The sequence below is a fragment of the Schistocerca nitens genome, chromosome 2 (assembly GCF_023898315.1).
Source record: "Schistocerca nitens isolate TAMUIC-IGC-003100 chromosome 2, iqSchNite1.1, whole genome shotgun sequence".
NCBI lineage: Eukaryota > Metazoa > Arthropoda > Insecta > Orthoptera > Acrididae > Schistocerca > Schistocerca nitens.
Genome location: NC_064615.1, coordinates 932,574,455 through 932,598,738, shown reverse-complemented (window position 1 = coordinate 932,598,738; position 24,284 = coordinate 932,574,455).

Below are 24,284 nucleotides of genomic sequence, written 5' to 3'. Positions count from 1 at the left end.
TTTCCAATACGAAAAATTTTCTGAAACCAATGAATGCTGTAGGGAGGAGGTTGTTCTATAACCTCTACACAGTGTGGCAGCTGTGCAGTCCCAGCTGTGTGAGATCTTTCCTTTTCAGGTCTCACTCATTCTTCATCTTTCCTATCTACAAAAATTTTGACCCCTTCTTTCTAATGAAAAAATTTTCCGTCATGGCTATCAAGCCATGAATTCTGGAACTATTCTATCCATTGATTAATGAAGAAAAAAAAACAACCTAATGTGACAAACCTAACAGTGGCATAAACAACAGAGAAGTATGACGTAATTAAGACACAAATGTATTTGAGTAACAATTATGTATAGAACCATGGTAATATTGTAAGTACAAAGTGTTGCTTTATTGGAAATGGTCCACCAACAGTAATTTAAAAAGATATACTAATTCGTGTACGAGCCGGATCTGAAGTGGCAATGAGACCTAGTGTACGCATTAGAGCTAACTACTAAATAGTAAGAGAGAGTGCTTAGTGTTATGAAAAATATGCAGACAAGTTGTAAGAATAAACTCACCTTGTGTAGCAAGGAATGGCAGTGTATAGAATTGAGCAGTGTTTGTGGTTGAGACGTGAAGGACACGTCCCTGAAGTGTTTATAAGGTTGGAGCTGGCCGTTATTTGGTGTAGTGTGTGACAGGACACACCTACATGTATTGAGGTTATGAGTTGGAGGCGTGAATTCAACCCTTATGTTAGATGAGACAGAGCAACTCATGGTGTCCTATAGGTTTAAGGAATTTAGCATTACGCTCGTCCATAATTACTTGATGCATTTTAGTGGTAGGTCGAGAGAAGACTACCTGTGGTTTCAGCGTCCGATCGAATGGAAATGGAGTGCCACGTGGGCAAGCTGATCAGCTGCAATACACTATAGATACGAAATAAATGTGCTATCCTATACTTTAAATGTTAAAGATGTGAGTATTACTTAAGTTCATACACTAGCAAAGTAAGTAAGTACATAATGGCAGACGTGAAACATTATTTCTAGCTCAGCATAAATACACTTCAAAGTAAGTAAGTACATAATTGCAGATGTGTAACTGACACAACAGCAGAGGACCAATAAGTGGAGTTAGTAATCAACTGAACGGAGTGTGTTTTGAACACTCAGAACTGTACTTTGGAGTGGAAAACGCTTCAATGCAGGTAAGGAATCTATTAAAGAGTTTGCTAGGTCATGGATCTCACGTTTGTCACATTTGGGCGAAAAGCTAAAACCGGAAATGATTATACTAGGTCTTGAAGCCAAACTGCCATGGTATTGGCAAAATAGAATTATATCTGCCCCTAGAGACAATCTGGATCGTTTCATTGAATATTTGGAACGTGTAGAACGTGTTGCTGCCAATGAGGAGCAAGCACGTAATAGCAGAAATGCTAATAACAATAATAGTAATTTTAAGAACGAGCAGAATGGCAATGTAAACATCAGAACAGTAGGTGTTCGCCATCCTAAGGGAGGTAGGAATTGGAGGAATAATTATCAGAACCAACAATGGCATCCAAATGATAATAATTTTGTTCCAAACAAAATTATGCAGGTAAGCAACAGTGCGGAAAGCAATGCTGTGCCAGTTAACTATAGTATAAATAAAGGAAACAGTAGTAGGCCGAGGCAGGAAAACTAGTTCCCGTCTATGAGGACACTAGCGCTCACCAGGCGGTTACTTTTCCTAAGCCAGTAGTTACGATAATTGGTAAGACAGATCAGAATACTCAGACTAAACATGTGGATGAAGAGTCGGTAGCACCTAAGAATACAGCAGAAATATTAGATCACGCACAGTATTTGATAGATACCGTGTTAGAGACGCTTTCTAAGTGGGAAGAGAAAGATTAGGTGCAGCAGTGTAACGATAGGGTGGAGCTACAAAATACTGAATTGTCAGTTGAAGAAGCAGAAGAAATTCATGCTTATATTTACGATGAGGATGATGTGCTCTTATCTAAAGTGCCTGTGCAGGATGTTGATAATGTACTAATAGATTTAGGACAGGAGATAAGTGAGAATGTAGAGGGTAGCCTGTGGGGGTCGATGAACCCAGTAGCTGTGACCAGTTGTCACTTGAGTAGGAACCCGACGATAATAGTAAAAGTGGTTTAGCTGTAACTAGTGTTATGCCCGGTCTGGAGGCGCAGAATCGCTCAGACTACAGTAATTTGGGTCATGTTCAGCAAACTAAATGTAATGAAGTCGTGCGGTGTTTCGATTTGAAATTAATAGACCGACTGGAAAAGGCAGCTGAAAATATAATTCAGGAAACCCCTACACACTTTGACCTAAATGTAATGAAAACAGATGTCAATCACTTTAGTTGGAGACAAATCCAAAAGGAAGTAGTAGATGAATTTGAGGAACCACCTGTACAACCTAGAATAAGCCACCCTATAATAATAGTGAATATGTTGGGTATCAATGTACTTTGTCTCTTAGACAGTGGAAGCGAGGTGAGTGCGATATCTCAGTCCTTCTTTGATGCATTACCTGGTAATGACAAGCTTACAGTAATGAGGGTATCAGGACTAAGAATAATTGGTGCTACTGGCAAGGTGTCAAAAACGTTAAAGCAAGAAGCTTTACTGCCCTTTAACATTAATGGTAATTTAATTGATCATCCATGTTTAATTGTAAACAATCTCAGTATTGAGGTTTTAATTGGCATAGATTTCTTGTCGAAATATCAGAGTGTTGTTGACTTTGAAAGAAGCCAGTTAAGAATGGTCTTGCCAATAACCGGAGTAATTACAGTACCTTTTAGTGATAACCATGTAGTAACTAATGATGAAACTTGGGAGCTGCCTATACGAGTTCTGAAAAATAGGAGATATTGGGACGAAGGTGTTAATCTTAGTACAAGTAAGCTAAACACAGAAGAAGAAGAAGCAATTATTTTGGACAAAATAGAAGCTAAATTGCAGGAAATCGATAAAATTTCAGCTAATCAGAAGGAAGAACTGAGACAGCTGTTAAAAAGGCATCATAAGGTATTTTCAGATCGACGTGGCGTGGTCAAAGGTTATGAATGAATGCTGTAGGGAGGAGGTTGTTCTGTAACCTCTACACAGTGTGGCAGCTGTGCAGTCCCAGCTGTGTGAGATCTTCTTTCCATTTCAGGTCTCACTCATTCTTCATAGTTTCTATCCACCTAAAATTTCGACCTCTTCTTTCCAACACATTAAATTTTCCGGTATGACTATCAAGCCAATAATAAACTAATGAATGCTGTAGGGAGGAGGTTGTTCTGTAACCTCTACACAGTGTGGCAGCTGCGCAGTCCCAGCTGTGTGAGATCTTCTTTCCATTTCAGATCTCACTCATTCTTCATCTTTCCTATCCACCTAAAATTTCGACCTCTTTTTTCCAACGCAAAAAATTTTCCGTCATGGTTATCAAGCCATGAGTTCTGTAACCATTCTATCCACCGATTAGTGAAGAAAAATACCTAATGTGACAAACCTAATAGTGACAAACAATAGAAAAGTATGATGTAATTAAGATAAAATGTATTTGAGTAACAAGTATGTATAGAACCCTGGTAATATAGTAAGTACAAAGTGTTGTTTTATTGGAAATGGTCCCACAATAATATTTTAAAAAGATATACAAATTCGTGTACAAGCAGGATCTGAAGTGGTAGTGAAACCTAGTGTATGCATTAGAGCTAACTAGGAAATAGTAAGAGAGAGTGCTTAGTGTTATGAAAAATATGCAGACAAGTTGTAAGAATAAACTCACCTTGTGTAGCAAGGAATGGCTGTGTAATAGAATTGATCAGTGTTTGTGGTTGAGACGTGAAGGACACGTCCCTGAAGTATTTATAAGGTTGGAGCTGGCCATTATTTTGGTGTAGTGTGTGACAGGACACACCTACAGGTATTGAGGTTATGAGTTGGAGGCGTGAATGCGACCATAGGTACCCTTATGTTAGATGAGACAGAGCAGCTCATGGTGTCCTATAGGTTTAAGGAATTTAGCATTACGCTCGTCCATAATTACTTGATGCACTTTAGTGGTAGGTCGAGAGAGACTACCTGTGGTTTCAGTGTCCGATCGAGTGGAAATGGTATGCCAAGTGAGCAAACTGATCAGCTGCAATACACTATAGATATGAAATAAATGTGCTGTCCTATGCTTTAAATGTTAATAGAGTGAGTATTACTTAAGTTCATACACTAGCAAAGTAAATAAGTAACATAATGACAGACGTGAAACATTATTGATAGCTCAGCATAAATACACTTCAAAGTAAGTAGGTACATAATTGCAGATCTGGAACTGACACAGCAGCAGTGGACCAATAAGTGGATTTAGTAGTCAACTAAGCGTAGTGTGTTTTGAACACTCAGAACTGTACTATTACCAAAAGTTACTCACATGTACAAAGAAGCTGAGAAAACTACTAATCAAATATACTCATACTATCTCTAAGAATAAGGTAATAAAAAATGAGTCAGCTAAGTGAATAAAATATAGATTTATCAGGACTGTACCGAGCATTGGTTCAGTGTTCCGGCCCAGAAATAATAAATTCAGATTAAATAGGATTTATGATTGTATACCTTGAGCATAAATTTTCTCTAGTACGTGACTAACGGCGTTTTGAGCCATTTGTTTACCGATTTTATGACATTTAAGTAACCACGAGAGTAAAATTGAAGAAGTTCTGTTTACTTTGTTCCAGAAAAATATTTAAGGATAAAATGTATATATCCCCATTTCATTATGACCCACCCTTAGATATTAAGTGAACAGAGTCTGAGGCACTCTTTTTGTTTGTTCTACAGGACAAACCAGATAATGGCAGCCTGGTAGCTGCGTGAAAGCGTGGAGTGAATTGGACACAACTCACAGTGACCCCTCCCCTTTCCCCATGTAATTTAGAGTGAACGTGAAGGACGCACACCATAGCAACTTCCCCTCCTCTACCCTTGTGAATGGAAGTGTAGAACGCCAGCCAAAGCGGCTACAACCACGTGTGTAAAAATGATTTGTGAAATTTTCTTTCAGGTTTAGAAAAGACTGCTAAGATATAATCATCTGTTTATGTATCTTGAATAACTGTTAAATTTTTTGAATTTGTGTATGTAAAAATGTATTTAATGAATTTAAAATTTTCATAATTTTACATAATTTTATGTGTTTGTTTGTCTAAGGCAATAGGTATGCCAAAGTGTTTCATTGACTTTGCTTAAATTTTGAGTAATAATGTTGCTTAAGAGGCAGTAAACACGCCTGCAATTTAAATAATTAATGTAGGTAATCAGTTTCTTTTATTATTTCTACATGTTTACATTTCAATTTTTAATTTTTCATAGGGAGTTAAACTGTACTCTTGCTTCCCTTTTTGTAATTAAAATTTTTTTTCATTCATTAACAAACAAAAAAAGATTTAAGTAGAGGGTGATGTAGAGAAGCAGCCTACTCACGCCGTAGTAAATTCACATCAGTCTTTGCATTGTGTGCCAGCCTAGTCTGCTGTAACTAGCTCTGACGTCATAAATGTTGCGCAATACTTTAAAAATCAAATAAATAACCTGAAATGTTTCTAGGATGTCAGGAGTAATACTAAATTAATATGTGTTGAATATCAGTTCGATAACTTTAGCCATTTTCGAAATTTGGACGTTTTCCTGTAAAAATCATTGGCGCAACAGAAAAGAGCTACAGATGTAGAAATTTATATTTAGATTCATCTTTCATAATAATTTAATAAAAACAGTACTTTGGATTTCACAAATTAAAATTTTAGTGGAAATTCATGATTTTCTGGTTTTCGTCTTAAAACTTAAGGAAGCAAGATAGATTAAGTAGGCTAATAAATAAGGCTAGGATGTTTATATTTAAGTAGGTTGGAGATCCGCTATCGGCCATCAGCAAGAGAAGCTATGATTTATTCGGTAACTTAATGTGGTGTATTACTAGCCCAGCGGCTAGTCGGGAGAGCCGATTTGATCAGGCGTTCCCTTAGCCGTCCGCACCGCGGCTTTATATATAAGAACGCTGCGCGAGGAAGCAAGGCCCCAGTTCTCTCCAGACGCTGAATAGCACGTCATCTGTGTCGGGAGTCGCGTCGCGTCGCGTCGGTATCATTGCTACAAACAGCCTCGGATGCCGTATTAAGTTACTCGGAATACGCGTAACCATGAAATCATTTTCGAGTGAAGTGTTAATTCTGGGTTGACTTTAATTATCGATCTTCAGTTTGCGTATGTCGTATTTTCACGTGCCGCCGCGGGACAGACATTCTACCAATTAATTAGCATGGCGTTTGATGAACCTTATCATCAAATTATGGCGAGCACTCATTTAAACATTTAATTTGGACATTTATAGTTGCATCAGCGCGTTAGACTCTGAACTGCTCTGTTAGTTAGATTGTGTGGATTCTTTTGTTTTCATCTGTGACTTTCAGAATACAGAACGTTTTTTTTCATGACCGTTTTTTGATTATAAATCCCAGACAATCTCCTAATTCATCAGAGCGATAAGCTGTAACTATAAGTGTATTCTCAGATGAAGTGGGCACTAGGAATTCTAATTACAGGCTTCACGTTTTGCTAATCACTTTCTGGTTGCCAATATTGTAGTTAGAGAGCCAGTGTTGAGAACGGCGAAAGACAGCATAAGTAACATTCTAAATAATAGGAAATGCAGTGTTACAACATTCAAACTGGAATCGGCTCGTAGCACACTGGCTTTTGGGACAAGCGCAGCCTCCTGCCAGAGCAACCAGCTTATAACTTGTAAAGTAAGTGAACATGTAATTGATTAATGCGTCCCAAAAATGATACAAATTTTACTGGCGCGTTTCTAGAAGGGCCATGTACAGCCTCTTCGCTCATTTCTGTAAATAACATTAACATTCACTAAGCATCAACACTATGTTACACCAGTTACTTACATGGTAACAGTGCACGATACTGTTACGTAGCTAAGGCTGGCAACGAGAGTACACATTCCGGAGCAGCGCCGGCCGCGGTGGTCTAGCGTTTCTAGGCGCTCAGTCTGGAACCGCGCGACTGCTACGGTCGCAGGTTCGAATCCTGCCTCGGGCATGGATGTGTGTGATGTCCTTAGGTTGGTTCGGTTTAAGTAGTTCTAAGTTCTAGGGGACTGATGACCACAGATGTTAAGTCCCATAGTGCTCAGAGCCATTTGAACCATTCCGGAGCGGCACGAGGTCAGACGATTCCCACCGATCATAGAGAAGTCAAATAAAAATATGCGTTCAGTATGCAATCACGTGAAACTCTACACACACAAAAAAAAACAGTTTTTCATCACTACGGTTCCGAGAGTTCCGGAACCTGTACAGAAAATTGGAATAGAGATCAACATAAACATCATTTCCGCCCTTTTTATTGCTCATGAAAACCACACTTTGCATGATGTACCACCATACAGCGAGACCTTCATTGGTGGTGGTACAGATTGCTGTACACACCAGTACCTTTAATACCCAGTAGTACGTCCTCTTGCACTGATGCATGCCAGTATTCGTTGTGGCATACTATCCACAAGTTCATCAAGGCACTGTTGGTCCAGATTATCCCACTCCTCAACGGCGATTCAACGTAGATCCCTCAGAGTAGTTGGTGGGTCACGTCGTCCATATAACAGCCCTTTACAATCTATCTCAGGCATGTGCGATAGGGTTCATGTTTGGTGAACATGCTGGCCACTCTAGTCGAGCAATGTCGTTATCTTGAAGGAAGTCATTCACAAGATGTGCACGGTGCAGGTGCGAATTGTCATCCATAAAGACGAATGCCTCGCCAATACGCTGCCGATATGGTTGCACTATCGGTCGGAGGATGGCATTCACGTATCGTACAGCCGTTATGGCGCCTTCCATGAGCACCATCGGCGTACGTCGGCCCCATATAATGCCACCCCAAAACAGCAGGGAACCTCCACCTTGCTGCACTCGCTGTCCAGCGTGTCTAAGGCGTTCAGCTTGACCGGGTTGCCTCCAAACACGTCTCTGACGATTGTCTAGTAGAAGGCATATGCGACACTCATCGGTGAAGAGAACGTGATGCCAATCCCGAGCGGTCCATTCGGCATGTTGTTGGGCCCATCTGTACCGCGCTGCATGGTGTCGTGGTTGCAAAGATGGACCTCGCCATGGACATCGGGAATGAAGTTGCGCATCATACAGCCTATTGCGCACAGTTTGAGTCATAACAGGACGTCCTGTGGCTGCACGAAAAGCATTATTCAATATGGTGGCGTTGCTGTCAGGGTTCGTTCGAGCCATAATCCGTAGGTAGCGGTCATCTACTGCAATAGTAGCCCTTGGGCGGCCTGAGCGAGACATGTCATCGACAGTTCCTGCCTCTCTGAATCTCCTCCATATCTGAACAACATGGGTTCGGTTCACAAAGTAACAATGCGGACGCGATCGAACAGTGGTATTGACCGTCTAGGCATGGTTGAACTACAGATAACACGAGCTGTATACCTCCTTCCTGGTGGAATGATTGGAACTGATCGGCTGTCGGACCCCCTCCGTCTAATAGGCGCTGCTAATGCATGGTTGCCGGACGCGCTTCAATCCGGAACCGCGGGACTGCTACGGTCGCAGGTTCGAATCCTGCCTTGGGCATGGATGTGTGTGATGTCCTTAGGTTAGTTAGGTTTAAGTAGTTATAAGTTCTAGGGGACTGATGACCTCAGATGTTAAGTCCCATAGTGCTCAAGAGCCATTTGATCCATTTGAGCCAATGCACGGTTGTTTACATCTTTGGGCGGGTTTAGTGACGTCTCTGAACCGTTGAAGGGACTGTGTCTGTGGTACAATATCCACAATCAACGTCTATCTTCAGGAGTTCTGGGAACCGAGATGATGTAAAACGTTTTTTGATCGATGTAGTTGCAAATTACTTAAACACATACAGCTCCTGAAACATATGTAAATTTAAATGAGTGAAGCGTCAGAACTGAAGCATGGGTTTGTTGGTTGGCTTGCGGGGGTTGAAGGGACCAGACTGCAAATTTCATCGGTCCTGCCTGTGTTTGTGTTTGTGTGTGTGTGTGTGTGTGTGTGTGTGTGTTTGTAAGAGAGACAGAGAGAGAGGGATCTGCTGTGTTTTGCTATTTTCAAATTCCAACTCTAGAGAACAGTGGTTCTAAATACGCATAATTATGAAAAACGACGTGATAGTTCTTAAACGCTGCCTGATGGCTTTGGATGGCAAACAAGTACGCTGCTTTGCAGAACTGATGGACGAGACAGATAAAGTAACAAAACATATTAGCAATTCGATGGAGATGAATGAAAGTGCGGGAGCATGTTGCCAGAGATCTCCAAGTCGTGCACAGAAAGGTGGACGTCACATGGCGTGAGGTCAACGTGACTATAGCGTCGGATGGGGCTGGCCCCACAACACGAGGCAGCCGAATGGGCCGGAAAAGACAGTGTATGCCAACCAACGAGCAGTTAAGCTGGACTGTGATGGTGGTCTTCATTACATCGTGGCCCAGATATAAGATTTTGATGATTTCACACGGGGAAGAATCGTCAGTAAATTGGAAGAACGCAGACAGTGAAGAGTATAGCCCAGGAGTTGGGTATTGCTCACAACATTGTATCGTGTGCATGGGGGGCGTTCCGAACCACAGGCGCTACAGCCCTAAGGAGAGGAGGTGGCCGAACACAGTCAACTACGGCCGCAGATGACTGCTACATTGTGCAGGAGGCAAGAAGGGGTCCACGTAAAACAGCGGATGCAATTGCAACTAAATATACAGGAGTGTATAAAACATTCTCCGAATTCTCGCAGCGTCAGTTCAGGCTAAAACCTCGAGCTTTCGACAGTTCAAATGATTCAAATGGCTCTGAGCACTATGGGACTTAACATCTGAGGTCATTTGTCCCATAGAACTTAGAACTACTTAAACCTAACTAATCTAAGGACATCACACACATCCATGCCCGAGGCAGGATTCGAACCTGCGACCGTAGCGGTCGCGCGGTTCCAGGGTGAAGTGCCTAGAATCGCTCGGCCACACCGGCTGGCTTTCGACAGTTACCTCCATCGTCTTCGACAGGAGCAACTGACTATCAAAACTGCTGCTATGGTGGCTGTGGTGGCTATATAACACCTGTCGAAGACGATGGAGGCAATTGTCGAAAGCTCGAGGTTTTAGCCTGAACTGGCGCGGCAAGAAGTCCGAGAATGGAGAGGGATCAGGACGGCTTTGGCACGTCAAGGACCTCGGGACGACTTCTCTTCTCCTACATGATTGTAGTCGTTATGTAACTGTGGGAAGTAAGAACGAAGGCTTTTCAGTTGCTTCGTGGTTGTCTTTGTTGTTTCCATGCATTTATTTCCGAGGAATTGAAGACAGGCGTTTCATTACACTCTGTCTTTATAGCCAGCGGAGAAGCACAAAAAACCTCCACAAATTACATGTGTTTCTCTTTAGATCACTCGCCCATGATGCTAACGCAAAGGCGTGCGAAAAACTGAGTATTTCGACAGTCAGTAGCAGTTAAAAAACCAAAAACGAACAGAATCGCGGACATGAGCACGATTGTTGCGCATGTCTTCTCTTCTGGGACGGGGAGACCCAAGCGCTTGCCCACGGTGGCCCAGGAGCATAAATCAGAGCATGCGTGACCTTGGACCGTTGCATGCGCTCCCTTGGCTCCTCGTGAAATGGTCGCATGCACCAAGTGTGGCGGTAAGTTGCACCGGTGTAATCGCGCCTTAGGCGTACCATTTTCGACCTAGAGGGAAACTTCGCACTTGGCGAGTAAAACAGACCTCAGTTCGCAAATTTTTTGTTTCCCTAGCGGTGCCCTTTGGATCCTCTTTATCATATTCCTGCACGCGTAACTTTATACCATTAATTTTTATCTGGAAGCCTTCTCCAGGGTCTTTGAAACGTCGCCAACGAGGTCTTTTATCTCGTCGCCTTTCGCTAGTTGGACATTTGTCAATCTGGCAGTCAACACCTGTTTAGTGCAAGTCTCTGTTTCACCGCGCTGTTCAGAGAGCGCACCAAGGCACTTAGATAATTCTCCTTGATTATTCGCACACCAGCCGTCAAATACGAGGGTGAGTCAAACGAAAACCTTAAATTTGTAATAACAAATCGAAATTTCGCGCCGTTATCCTGTAAGTTGGTAAGCGTGCTACAAACAGAGTGCAGAATGGCCTATAGGTGGCAGCATAGTGCACATGCACACATACCGTCACAGTATCAGTTAAACGATGGCCGCCCACTTGCGACTTGCACCAGGGTAGAACAGCGTTCTGTTATTCGGTTTTTGCGTAGTGAAGGTGTGAAACCTATTGAAATTCATCGACGAATGAAGGTTCAGTACGGTGATGCATGCTTTTCACAGCAGCAAATCTACGAATGGAGTAGGAAGTTCACAAATGGTGTGATTTCAGTGGAAGATGCTCCTCGTCCAGGTCAGGCACAACCAGTTGTGACTCCACAGAACATTGCAGCAGTTGAAGCCATAGTGAAGGAAAACTGCCGAGTGACACTGAATGACATTGTAGAATGTTTAAATGTTTACAGATTAGTCATGGGTCAGCACACCACATTGTGCATGATGTGCTCCTCTTTCACAAAGTGTCTGCAAGATGGGTGCCATAGCAGCTGACTGCTGAAATGAGAGAACGACGTGCCGATGTTTGTGAAGAACTTCTTCAGCACTTTGAACGAGAAGGTGATGGCTTCCTTGCAAGAATCATTACTGGAGACGAAACCTGGATTCACTTCCACCAACCGGAAACGAAGAGAGCGAGAAAGGAATGTCGCCATTCCTCATCACCAAAACCAAAGAAGTTTCGAACAGAACCATCAGCAGGGAAGGTTATGCTGACTCTCTTTTTGGACGAAAAAGGCGTCATTTTGGAGCATTACATGACTAGAGGGACCACTGTCACCAGTGCACCATACACAGATCTCCTAAAAAATCATCTGCTGCCTGCAATCAAATCAAAGCGACGTGGATTGCTGTCAGCAGGTGTCCTTTTGCAACATGACAATGGAAGGCCCCACACTAACCCGTACAATAATTGCAACAATCACTGACCTGCATTTTGAGTGTCTTCCTCATCCACCATACTCACCAGACCTCGCCCCAAGTGATTTCTGTATGTTTGGACCACTCAAAGACGCAATGGGAGGAAAGAGGTTCCGTTCTGATGAAGAGGTACGCCACGCAGTGGATGAGCGGTTGCACGGACTACCAAAAGAATTTTTTTCTAAAGGAATTTATCCACTTTGTAAATACTGGAGAACTTGCATTGATTTTGTTGAAAAGTGATACAGCTTTGTACTACTTCTACACAATAAATAATATTTACAAAAATATTTAAGGTTTTCATTTGACTCACCCTCGTATCTTATTTTGTTCTTTTACACATTCGTCAAACTTTCTTCCTAAAATGTGTATCATCTTTTTGTCTTAATTGTTCACTTAATTTGACAAGTTCTTTCCCTATCTTTTCCCCTCTGTTATTGAAATTTTTGGTTCGGAATTTTGCCTGATTAAGGGATAAGGCTTAGCTTTCTGCGCACATCCCCTGGCGCGGTTGCAATCACATCTACGGCCCCGAAAACTTCCTCGAATGCAGTGATGTTGACCCATGGCCCTTTGTGAAGATGCAGTTTCTTTTATCACAAACTTTTCGTGTATATCCTGAAACTGGACCAGTAAAGCGGCGAATTCTTTAGCGGTGGGCATATTCGCAGTATCGAATAATTTCAAACTCAAATTACGAAAATGGTTAACAAGCGAAAAGTACTTAATCTAATTGAACGATCTAAATATTTGCGCCCGACATCAAATGAGTAGCCCAGATGCAAAAGCCGCTAAATGTATTTTTTGTCGATTTTGAGTTGGTCACATTGCCGTATAGATTTTTTCGGCGCCTACAAGATGGATTAGGTTTCAAGGTGCAAAATTCGATATAAACCGTTAAAAATTGCTGCAGAAAATCGTGTTCGGTTGCAAAAGATGCTGACTGCACCGCTAAATAACCAACGTCTCCGAACCCGCATGGTAGACGCAATACCATGTCCGGATGCAAAACACGCAATTGACATTAGACTTACCAATTTATACATTCAAAGCCACCTATCAGTTTGTTACGATTAGAAGGAACATTTTTCTTATTCAGAATTAGGCTGGCTGCGCCGTGCCGAACGTCTACGCAACAATGAAGCCCTAGTATTGTCGAAATATACGCCGGTTAAGCACAGTTCAGCGGGGTTTTTGTTGAAGTATTTGCGCGAGTGTTTGGAAGAAAATGAGTGATCTTGTGGGTGGTTTAAATGCAGAAGATGGTACAAACGAAGTGCGAGTAATTGAAATAGTAGGAATTCTGCAAGAAGACGAATCCGTCGTAATACACTACTAGCCATTAAAATTGCTGCACCACGAAGATGACGTGCTACAGACGTGAAATTTAACCGACAGGAAGAAGATGTTGTGATATGCAAATGATTAGCTTTTCAGAGTATTCACAAAAGGTTAGCGCCGGTGGCGACACCTACAACGTGCTGACATGAGGAAAGTTTCCAACCGATTTCTCATACACAAACAGCAGTTGACCAGCGTTGCCTGGTGAAACGTTGTTGTGATGCCTCGTGTAAGGAGGAGAAATGCGTACCATCACGTTTCCGACGTTGATAAAGGTCGGATTGTAGCCTATCGCGATTGCGGTTTATCGTATCGTGACATTGCTGCTCGCGTTGGTCGAGATCCGATGACTGTTGCCAGAATATGGAATCGGTGGGCTCAAGAGGGTAATACAGAACGCCGTGCTGGATCCCAACGGCCTCGTATCACTAGCAGTCGAGATGACAGGCATCTTATCCGCATGGCTGTAACGGATCGTGCAGCCACATCTCTATCCCTGAGTCAACAGATGGGGACGTTTGCAAGACAACAACCATCTGCATGAACAGTTCGACGACGTTTGCAGCAGCATGGACTATCAGCTCGGAGACCATGGCTGCGGTTACCCTTGGCGCTGCATCACAGCAGGAACGCCTGCGATGGTGTACTCAACGACGAACCTGGGTGCACGAATGGCAAAACGTCATCTTTTCGGATGAATCCAGGTTCTGTTTACAGCATCATGATGGTCGCATCCGTGTTTTGCGACATCGCGGTGAACGCACATTGGAAGCGTGTATTCGTCATCGCCATACTGGCGTATCACCCGGCGTGATGATATGGGGTGCCATTGGTTACACGTCACGGTCACCTCTTGTTCGCATTGACGGCACTTTGAACAGTGGACGTTACATTTCAGATGTGTTACGACCCGTGGCTCTCCCCTTCATTCGATCCCTGCGAAACCCTACGTTTCAGCAGGATAATGCAGGACCGCATGTTGCAGGTCCTGTACGGGCCTTTCTGGATACATAAAATGTATCTCTCACCAATTGAAAACGTCTCGTCAATGGTGGCCGAGCAACTGGCTCGTCACAAAACGCCAGTCATTACTCTTGATGAACTGTGGTATCGTGTTGAAGCTGCATGGGCAGGTGTACCTGTACACGCCATCCAAGCTCTGTTTGACTCAATGCCCAATCGTATCAAGGCCGTTATTACGGCCAAAGGTGGTTGTTCTGGGTACTGATTTCTCAGAATCTATGCACCCAAATTGCGTGAAAATGTAATCACATGTCACTTCTAGTATAATATATTTGTTCAATGAGTACCCGTTTATCATCTGCATTTCTTCTTGGTGTAGCAATTTTAATGGCAAGTAGTGTAGTTGAAAATGACCAGGACGAGGCTGATGGTGGTGGAAGAGAAATGTTTCAAAACAGAAAGGTAATAACATGAAAAGTATTACCAAAACAATTTTATGTAATGAAAACTGTATTGACACTAATTGTTATAATATAAGCTCAACAAATTTGTGGTACGATCTGTGTTCTCTACACAGTGGCGCAATCCGACCAGTTTCATAGGCAATTCATGCAAAACTGAAAGGATAGCTGTCTGGCATCAAACTAAGAGTGTACTGCATAGCATAGCAGTAGAAAATTTGTGTTAAATGCAGTAGATCTCGCAAGAAGTAGCAAGCAGTGCGCGCAATTCCGCGTAGTTGTGCTATGCAGTACTTTTACACTGTTGTCATGTTGCTCCCAGTTCACAGTTTTGCGGGCATTGTCCATTGGGGTGGATTTCAAGCAACCACTGGGGTAGGGGGTGTTGGCAGTAAAAAATGAAATTTTGTGCCAATATTGTAATTTAATCACGCCTTTTTATCATTCAGATTTGCAGCTGCTTGTGTTTACCGTGCTTGCAGTGTGTTGGATGTAAGGTCCTACAGTTATGCATGACTGTCAGACCTTACATCCGACATTCCTTTTTATATAAGCTTCTTGATTTTTTTAACTTTGCTAATCGTGCTTATTATCCCTTTTATTTTATCTGGGTGCATCGGCTTCTGCCTACTTTTCAAGATATGTGATGTGGTCCACCCTTCTTCCCCCCCTCCTGATCACCGTTTACTGATTCTGCACACATAAGTATGGACCTTTATTTCAGATACAAACCCATGGCCTTCCCAAATATGTCTGATTGTAAACATCCCTTCGGAAAACTAAGATGTAAGTTTCTGCTACCAGTCACTTGAAATAAATAATTATCCCACACAGTCACAGTGCAATAACATAGCCATTATGGCTGAAAATAACAACATGTCTCCGCCACGTCTCCTAAAATACGATCCGGCAACGACGAAAAAGGAAACGAACCATCGCCACCTATTTTTCTTTACCGAGAAAGATGGACGAGGAGATTGAAAGTGTTGCTGTTTGGAAAGTGGCTTTTTTGCCAGTTTTACAAAATAAGGAAGGTAGGTTTAGTGGAGTGTGTCACAGAATTTTAGACGAAGAAGAAACGAGAGGAGGTGACAGGCGAACGAAGTTGTTTGAAGCGAGGATAGTGTGTGTGAAAAATCACTTTAAGAAGTTCATTCGCTTGGAACGTCACTAGTCGCGAGAAACCAACACCCAAAGAGTCTATTTAAGTAGCGAACTGAGCATAACGAAGGTGTGGACCATGTATTGTGAAGAGAACCCTGAAAACATTGTCAAATACGATTACTACGGAAGCATTTTTGCCAAGATTTCAATACTGGCTTTTGTGCTCCATATGCTGATACATGCTTGACATGCTTATCGCTGGAAAATCGTACTGAAGGGGAAAAACGAATCGCCGAAAAGGAGAGTCCAAAATCCAGCTCAAGGTACACAGAATAAGAGCTGACGTGTTCTACACAAAGGTGAAAGAAAATAATTATGTTGAAATAACTCTCAGTTAAGATTGTCGAAAGAATCTAGTATTGCTAAAGGTGACAGACCAAGGGCCCCGCGTGGTCTAGAGCGTCTTGTTAGTGTCCGCGGGCTTCCCCCGTCGGAGGTTCGAGTCCTCCCTCGGACATGGGTGTGTGTGTTGTCCTTAGTTAGATTAAGTAGTGCGTAAGCTTAGGAACCGATGAAATCAGCAGTTTGGTCCCATAACAGCTTACCACATATTTCCAAATTTACCAAGAGGCCTATTATGCCCGTCAAATGTACCTCTGCAACTTTAAAATCTGCCAGGGCTCCTCGGAGTCCCCGTAGAACACCAACACTGTGTTTTCGTACATTTGGTTGCGACGTGAATATGCCAAAGGATCAAACCAAATAGCGGCAGTGGTTCACCACAGACTAACTCACCCAAAATTTGAAGAAACGAAAAAACTCCGGTTGTTTTCCGACGGATGTGGCGTCAGAATAAAAACAGGACTATGATCAGTACGCAGTGTCACTGGTTTCTTCTCGAAGCTCCCGACAACCTAGAAGGAACAGAAGTGTGGTTCCCAATTGTGGGAACCCCTATCCAACCTGACAAGGTTTCTGGTAACATCGAAAGAGGACTTCACATTGGAAACCCATATGTACACAATCAGCACATTGAGAAATTTGAAACGGTAGTACGTCTAGGACCAAATAAATGTCGTGTCCAAGATTGAAAGGAACACACGGAAGACTCAGTGAAAGTTGATTCTAACGGATATTTCCAGATTCAAAAAGCCAAGAAACTTGTGATTGTGTAAAGCAAAAACAAGCAGATTTGTCTAGTTCTTGGAGAGCCCATCAACAGTTTCGAAGCTGGAGAGGCGAAGAGCATTCTGAAGAGCCGAAAAAAATTCAGCAAAGCAAACGACCCAACACCAATCACAGTAGGTGTAGAACTTTCAGAAACCAAACTAGAAGACGTGAAAAAGCGTTTGGAGCCTCACTGTGGTAAAGACTGAGCGAGCAATAACAAACTCAAGATTCTACACCAAGTTGTTCAAGGAGCAGGCAGGCACTGCTAAGTCGTACCTGCTGCCAACCCTGAGAACGGGGAAGAAGCTGGAAGCGATGTTCAGTTGGTTGACAGTGTTGAGATCGATATCACTTAAAAGTAAACCTCCGCCAATTTCATTTTCTAGAGTTGTTAGTCGTTGTATTAACTAAGATTCAACTTTCCGACACTTGTTTTTGTTTTCTAACACTCTGTCGATGTTTTACTAAGCTGCAATTTGGAGCTTATTTTATTTTGTACGGTACCTTTTGATGTCGAAAGCACAACAGTAAATATTTTTTTTTAAACATAATGTTGAACATTCATTTTTGTTCTCATTTTGACGTTAAATAATTCAATTTTTCCTGGCAAAATAAAGACACTTTTGTATTTTTATATGCCAATTTTTTAGAATTTTCAGACTTCTCTTTGAAATAAAATGTATTTTGTTTGTACGTATTTGCAGCAATTGAATTCTGGTCGTCTGTCATTCCTAACATATCACCGAATAGCGGTTTTTACAACCGAATGTATGTTTGATAATTGGATTGATATGTTTGCAAAACCGGCTAACTTTATAAATCGCGTGCAAAAACCTCTAAGTCAATATTTCACTTAAGATTTCAATGCATAAAACAAAATCGCTAATTTCAGCCATTAGTACCGAGTAAGTAATCGTTTTTACTTATTTTTGTAAAAAGAAATGATGTCTTAAACTACAATAGTTTCGTTAGTACGAGATTTTCGCGATTATCTCAGTTTCGCTTATCACGCGGTCAGTGCCTTTGGCATCTGGGCTACTCAAATGAGACTCAGGCAATCCCTAACTGCTTAGGGTTAATTTACATTGCCTGGGATGCGGTGCGGTGCCGAACTAATCCGACGAATGACGCGCTAGAATCGCGTCGCAATGAGGCGACATGGTTTGGCAGTGGTGCCCGTTTAGTGCCCTACGTGTGCGACAGAAGTGACCGACAGCGAGCGACTTCCGGATATGCAACACTCCAGCGACAAGCAGCAGCATCGGGTGAAAAGCTCACGTGACCTGCGTGCGAGCGACCATGTCGCGCTACAAGATGGCTGCTTAGAGCCAACCAGCTGTTTCTATAAAACGACGCTCCTGAACTGTAGAATACTGTACCTGGAGAGTAAGGCCACACAACTGGGTTTACTTAAGAAAAGAAAGCGAAAAGGAATGCTGTGCATGAAATTTACAAAGAGAGGAATCTCCATGGAGAATTCCATCAACTACAAAGATCACCAGACAAATTCTTCGAAAACATTTGAATGAGCACACGAGCATTCGACTATCTAATCAATAATCTAAATATGAATGTTTTTTACATGATCAAGAGCTTTTAACAGCTAATAAATGCGGAAGAATGACTGGCTACATGACGAACTACTGTAAATACTAACATTAATACACAGACAGACTTTCCATACGAATATATAGCTGTGGTGAAGCGGTAACGTTATAGATTGTGATGACGTGCATCCAGAAGGTTCTGGGTCCTGATTATATTTTAAATCACTCAGTTACAATTCTGTATACTAATTTTTATGTATACTCAAAATATCCACGGGTGTACTGCCGGTCTACAGTGTCCAACGGGCACAATATTTCGGCGATCATACATGTCGCCATCATCAGGTGAACTGACGGACTGAGCTCCTGTGAACGTGCCGGCACGGAGATCCGTACACTATGGCTGCTCAGGTGGAACTGGGTTCGGTCGCGGCGGCGGCGGATTTAAATACCCTCCGCCCGCGGCGCGCTCACTCCGCCGTCCGCGCCCCGCGCCACGGTCGCGCGGTGGAACAGATTGCGACGGCGTCTGAGATGACGTCGGTGTGATGGCTCCGTCCGCCGTGGTCGTCACAACTATACATTTGCTCGATTTACTCTTGATTAACCCAATCGCTGGTTCCCAAGCCTTGCTAAGATTATAGCCACAGTCACGATTTATGAGGTCGTCATTGGTGCGAATTTCGATGGCCTCTCTAACAACGCTGTCCCAGTATCTCGACGTCTGTACCAGAATCCTCGTGCGTTCATACTCCATAGCGTGATTTTCCGACAAACAATGTTCAGCGACCGCCGACTTGCTCGGATACATCAGTCGAGTGTGCCTCTGGTGTTCACGGCATCGATCCTCGACGGTACGCATCGTCTGACCAATATACGACTTGCCACATTGACACGGAATCTGGTACACGCCGGCCTTCCTCAAACCGAGGTCATCTTTGGCGCTCCCCACCAGTGCACGAGTTTTATTCGGAGGACAAAACACCGTTCCGACCCGGTGTTTCTTCAAAATGCGGGCGATCTTTCCCGAGAGTGCGCCTGTATATGGGATAAACGCAGTGCCTACCTCCTCCCTCGTGATTTCATCCATATCCACAGGTTGTGCTGTAGTGGTTGGGCGGAGAGCACGTTGAATCTGCCACTCTGAGTACCCATTTTTTCGAAATACAGTTCTCAGATGTTCCAATTCCTGGGGTAGACTCTCTGCGTCAGAGACAGTGCGCGCCCTATGTACTAGAGTTTTAAGTACCCCATTCCTCTGTGAAGGGTGGTGGCAGCTGTCTGCGTGCAAATACAGATCAGTGTGCGTTGTCTTCCGATACACCCCATGACCTAGGGTGCCGTCAGGCCTTCTCTTGACCAAGACGTCAAGGAAAGGTAGTTTACCCTCCGTTTCAGTCTCCATAGTGAATTTGATGTTGGGGTGTATGGAGTTTAGATGTGTAAGGAAGTCAACGAGTTTATCCATACCATGTGGCCAGATGACGAAAGTGTCGTCCACGTAACGGAAAAAGCAAGTAGGTTTCCATTCGGATGACGACAGGGCTTCCTCCTCGAAGTTCTCCATGTACAAATTCGCTACCACTGGTGAGAGTGGGCTACCCATGGCGACTCCCTCCGTCTGTTCATAGTATTCTCCATTAAAAAGAAAATACGTGGAAGTCAAGACATGCCTAAAAAGTTCAGTGGTCTTATCGTCAAACTTCTGACTAATCAATTCTAGTGACTCTCGCAGGGGTACCCTCGTGAACAAGGAAACGACGTCAAAACTCACCATGATATCTGACTCACCCAACGTGAAGCTATCAAGGCGTTTAACAAAATCCACGGAATTACGGATGTGATGAGGGCATTTACCCACGTAAGGACTTAATAGTCCCGTCAGGTATTTGGCCAACAAATATGTAGGTGCCCTGATGTTGCTGACAATGGGGCGTAATGGTACCCCCTCTTTGTGAACCTTCGGGAGTCCCAGTTCCACCTGAGCAGCCATAGTGTACGGATCTCCGTGCCGGCACGTTCACAGGAGCTCAGTCCGTCAGTTCACCTGATGATGGCGACATGTATGATCGCCGAAATATTGTGCCCGTTGGACACTGTAGACCGGCAGTACACCCGTGGATATTTTGATTATCAAATACGCCGGGAGAAACTCAAGAATTTATGTATACTGTTTACACTGCATCGCTAAGTACATTTTTAAGGTCTTGCCAAAGAACTTTATCTGTATGTGTATACACACATATCCCAGTTTATCATACACATCGAATTCCTAACAGATTACAATGAACCATGAAATTTTACAGATTTTTGAGATTGCGAACGTAATTCATCAGCAGTCAGTGTTAAGGCCAAGCGTTTCAATTAATCTAAATAGTCTGTAAAAGTAAAGCACACAAAATTTTTGAAAAGAACGTCAAACGTTTTGTGTAATGATTTGTCTAAAAGTATGAAATAAAAAATATTAGGGAAACGTTTGGTGCATCTAATTTTCTGTTCATAACTTCGAGAATCAAATTACAAAAACGAATCGATTGTTAATCATACGGTAGTTCCTTCTACGTGCTGTCATTTCCAAAAACCCGCGTTTCAATATCGTGAACCGTTTTTGAGAAACTAAGATTTTTATGGCCATTTGATTCCCGAAACACAGGAAAGGTACAGACGCGCCACAAGCAACCCGTTTGAGGATATAAAGACTAAAATCTCTAGAATGAAAAGAGATATCATTCCAGTCTCAACTTTAAATACAATTTAGATATATTGGTTACATTTCACACGCAATAATGTATGGCCTTAAATGAACTATACGGAAAGTCTATGCACTGTGTTTCTATCTCTGCAAATTCTTTAAAATTTCGTGCAGCCATGTACTCATTTTCGTGTGGCACGGTAACTATGACGAATAACGAAAATAAATTCATATCTTTATCGTTTAAAGATATCAAGCTATAAGATGCGGAAGAATCAAATTTTTTCACCGAATAGTTTTCTTAAAATCGGATGATAATTATTTCAAAGCTGCCGTCGCGTCTGCTCCACTGCTTTGCCGAGAAGACATGTGGCTGTCGCTCTCTGTCATGGGAGCTGCAGCGACAAGATTCAAACACGTTTGAATTCAAACATCGTCACCTGCAGCGGGAGACAGGCAGCGACACAAATGTCGCTCACGTAGGACACTTCCGTAACTATACCTGCGGTTGTGTTTTGTCGCCTGAAGCTGTCGTACACTGTCGGTCGCTTCTGTTGCTTGCGTAGGACACGTGCAGGGCCGAGCAGAGCGATGCAGTGCGATGACACAGATGCACTCGCATACAAGTTTGTGTTTCGTGCGATCGTCTGGAGTACCTTCTTGCGAAGGACGACGGAAGACTCGTTAATAATACGCCTTAACACCCTGTGTTGTGGGATTACCACAACAGGGGTCTGGTACATCATGCCTGGAATAAAGTAGCTCACGACTGCTGAATGGACAGTAAGTACAAAAAGTTAAAATAAACAACTATAAAAATACTACAAATAAGTAACATAAAAAGTTTCATATTTTATCAAATCTGAATGATGTGCAGATTTTATCATTTTGGTGATGAAATGATGGCCACAGAAGTTACAGTATTCAAAATATTGACCATGAAAAATGTTTGCATTAATGACTGTTGACATAGATTTTAAACGCCTTTCTGACATTCTTCGCTCTTCTTGAAACAATGTTGTTTGCTCTATCATTTTCAAAGCATGCTGCCAAAGCATTGTTTTTGATTATGACCTTGTCAACACATAATTGAAGGTAGATGTCAGGCCAATTTTTATCGAGGCGACTTGTCACAGTTTTCGTGGCTCCCCGCGTCGGAGGTTCAAATCCTCCCTCGGGCATGGGTGTATGTGTTGTCCTTAGCGTAAGTTAGTTTAAGTTAGATTAAGTAGTATGTAAGCCTAGGGACCGATGACCTCAGCAGCTTGGTCCCACAGTCCTTACCACAAATTCCCAATTGCCAATCTCTCGACAACCTCTTGTTAAATAAACTTACTTCCTCATTTAAGGACAATCCAGGAAATGGACGCATTAAATTTTCCAACAGAGGAAAGGCTTCATCTCCAGTCACCACTAATGTGGCTTTTACTGTAGTAATGGGTAGTTCTTTCGATGGCATCCACTTTTGTGGAACTTTCAAAATATTATTGTACAAATCACTTGCCCTAAATGTGCACCATCTGATTTTTTGTCGTAACCTGCAACATCAACTGCTATTAATCTGCAGTGACCGAGAGCTAAAGCTAGTAAAGCAAGTGAAAAAAAAAACTAATTGTCCGAGAATGAGAGGGCACTTAATACGAAGATGCGTACATCAATGTCCCCCACAGAGTTGGGGATATTCCAACTGGTAGACATATGTTGTGCAGCAGTTTGAAGCTGTAGCATGGGAGGATGAGGCAGGTGTACACATCTCTGAATTTCCCATATTACAGCACACATTTCATACAGACATTGTGCGACTGTACTTAGAACCATCTGAAATGACTGTGATAGTGCACTGAAAGACATTCCACCAACAATTATCTGAAAAAGAATGAAACGATCAGAACCGAACAATCCAAAGGATCTTTGTAGGATTTGCAGTCAATGTGGTAAGGACAAAAAAGATTTCATTCATTATAAAAACTACTTAATTATTTTAAATTATTTATGCAGTATTCATTTCTGTTTTTCTAGGCGATGCAGTGAAGACTAAAAAAAAAACCTCGTGTAGAACCTTCACGAGACGAATGTGGTTTGCCACCACTCCAAAGGCCGTGGTACGAGGTACTGACCTTCCTTGCAGACATTATGACTTCATGTTAAATTTAACATTTCACAGAGGAAAAAAAAATGGTTCAAATGGCTCTGAGCACTATGGGACTTAACATCTCTGGTCATAAGTCCCCTAGAACTTAGAACTACTTAAACATAACTAACCTAAGGACATCACACAACACCCAGTCATCACGAGGCAGAGAAAATCCCTGACCCAGCCGGGAATCGAACCCGGGAACCCGAGCATCACGGCGGAAAAGAACCGCATCTCAACTTGGCGACATACAGTTGTCAAAGGCTGTTACAGGTACACTGAGTGCTTCAGCTGACAAACGCAACCAGTGTTCATCAGAAGTCAGCTGTTGGAGGCTATTAGAAAGTTCAGAGTGTAGCGTTTCAATGCCTCCACCCTCACTCTCCCTATACCCAGGCAACCAAAATAAGAGACCAAGGAAGTCTACAAATGCGGAATTAGTCAATATCGAAAACCAAAACCTGAAACTTATTGAGTAGCAAATGTCAAAAGAGGAAACACAAGTTCACAGTTATCGTTTTGTACTGAGTTTGCTGGCCTATCACCTGAAGCTCAGAGGAGACCTATGTTCAAAATGCAGCAGATTTTATTGGAAGAACTGGAACATTTTCACAGGCCTAGATCTAGGTGGGGGTGGGGAGGAGCAAACTGGATATCTCCACGGGCGGTAATCTCAGAGGGCGCAAAGTTCATATTCTTGAAGAAAAAAACTTTGTTTCACAAAGCACCCAGCATCCAGTACACGTTGGTCTAATGACTGTTCATATGTGGGTTTTTGAAC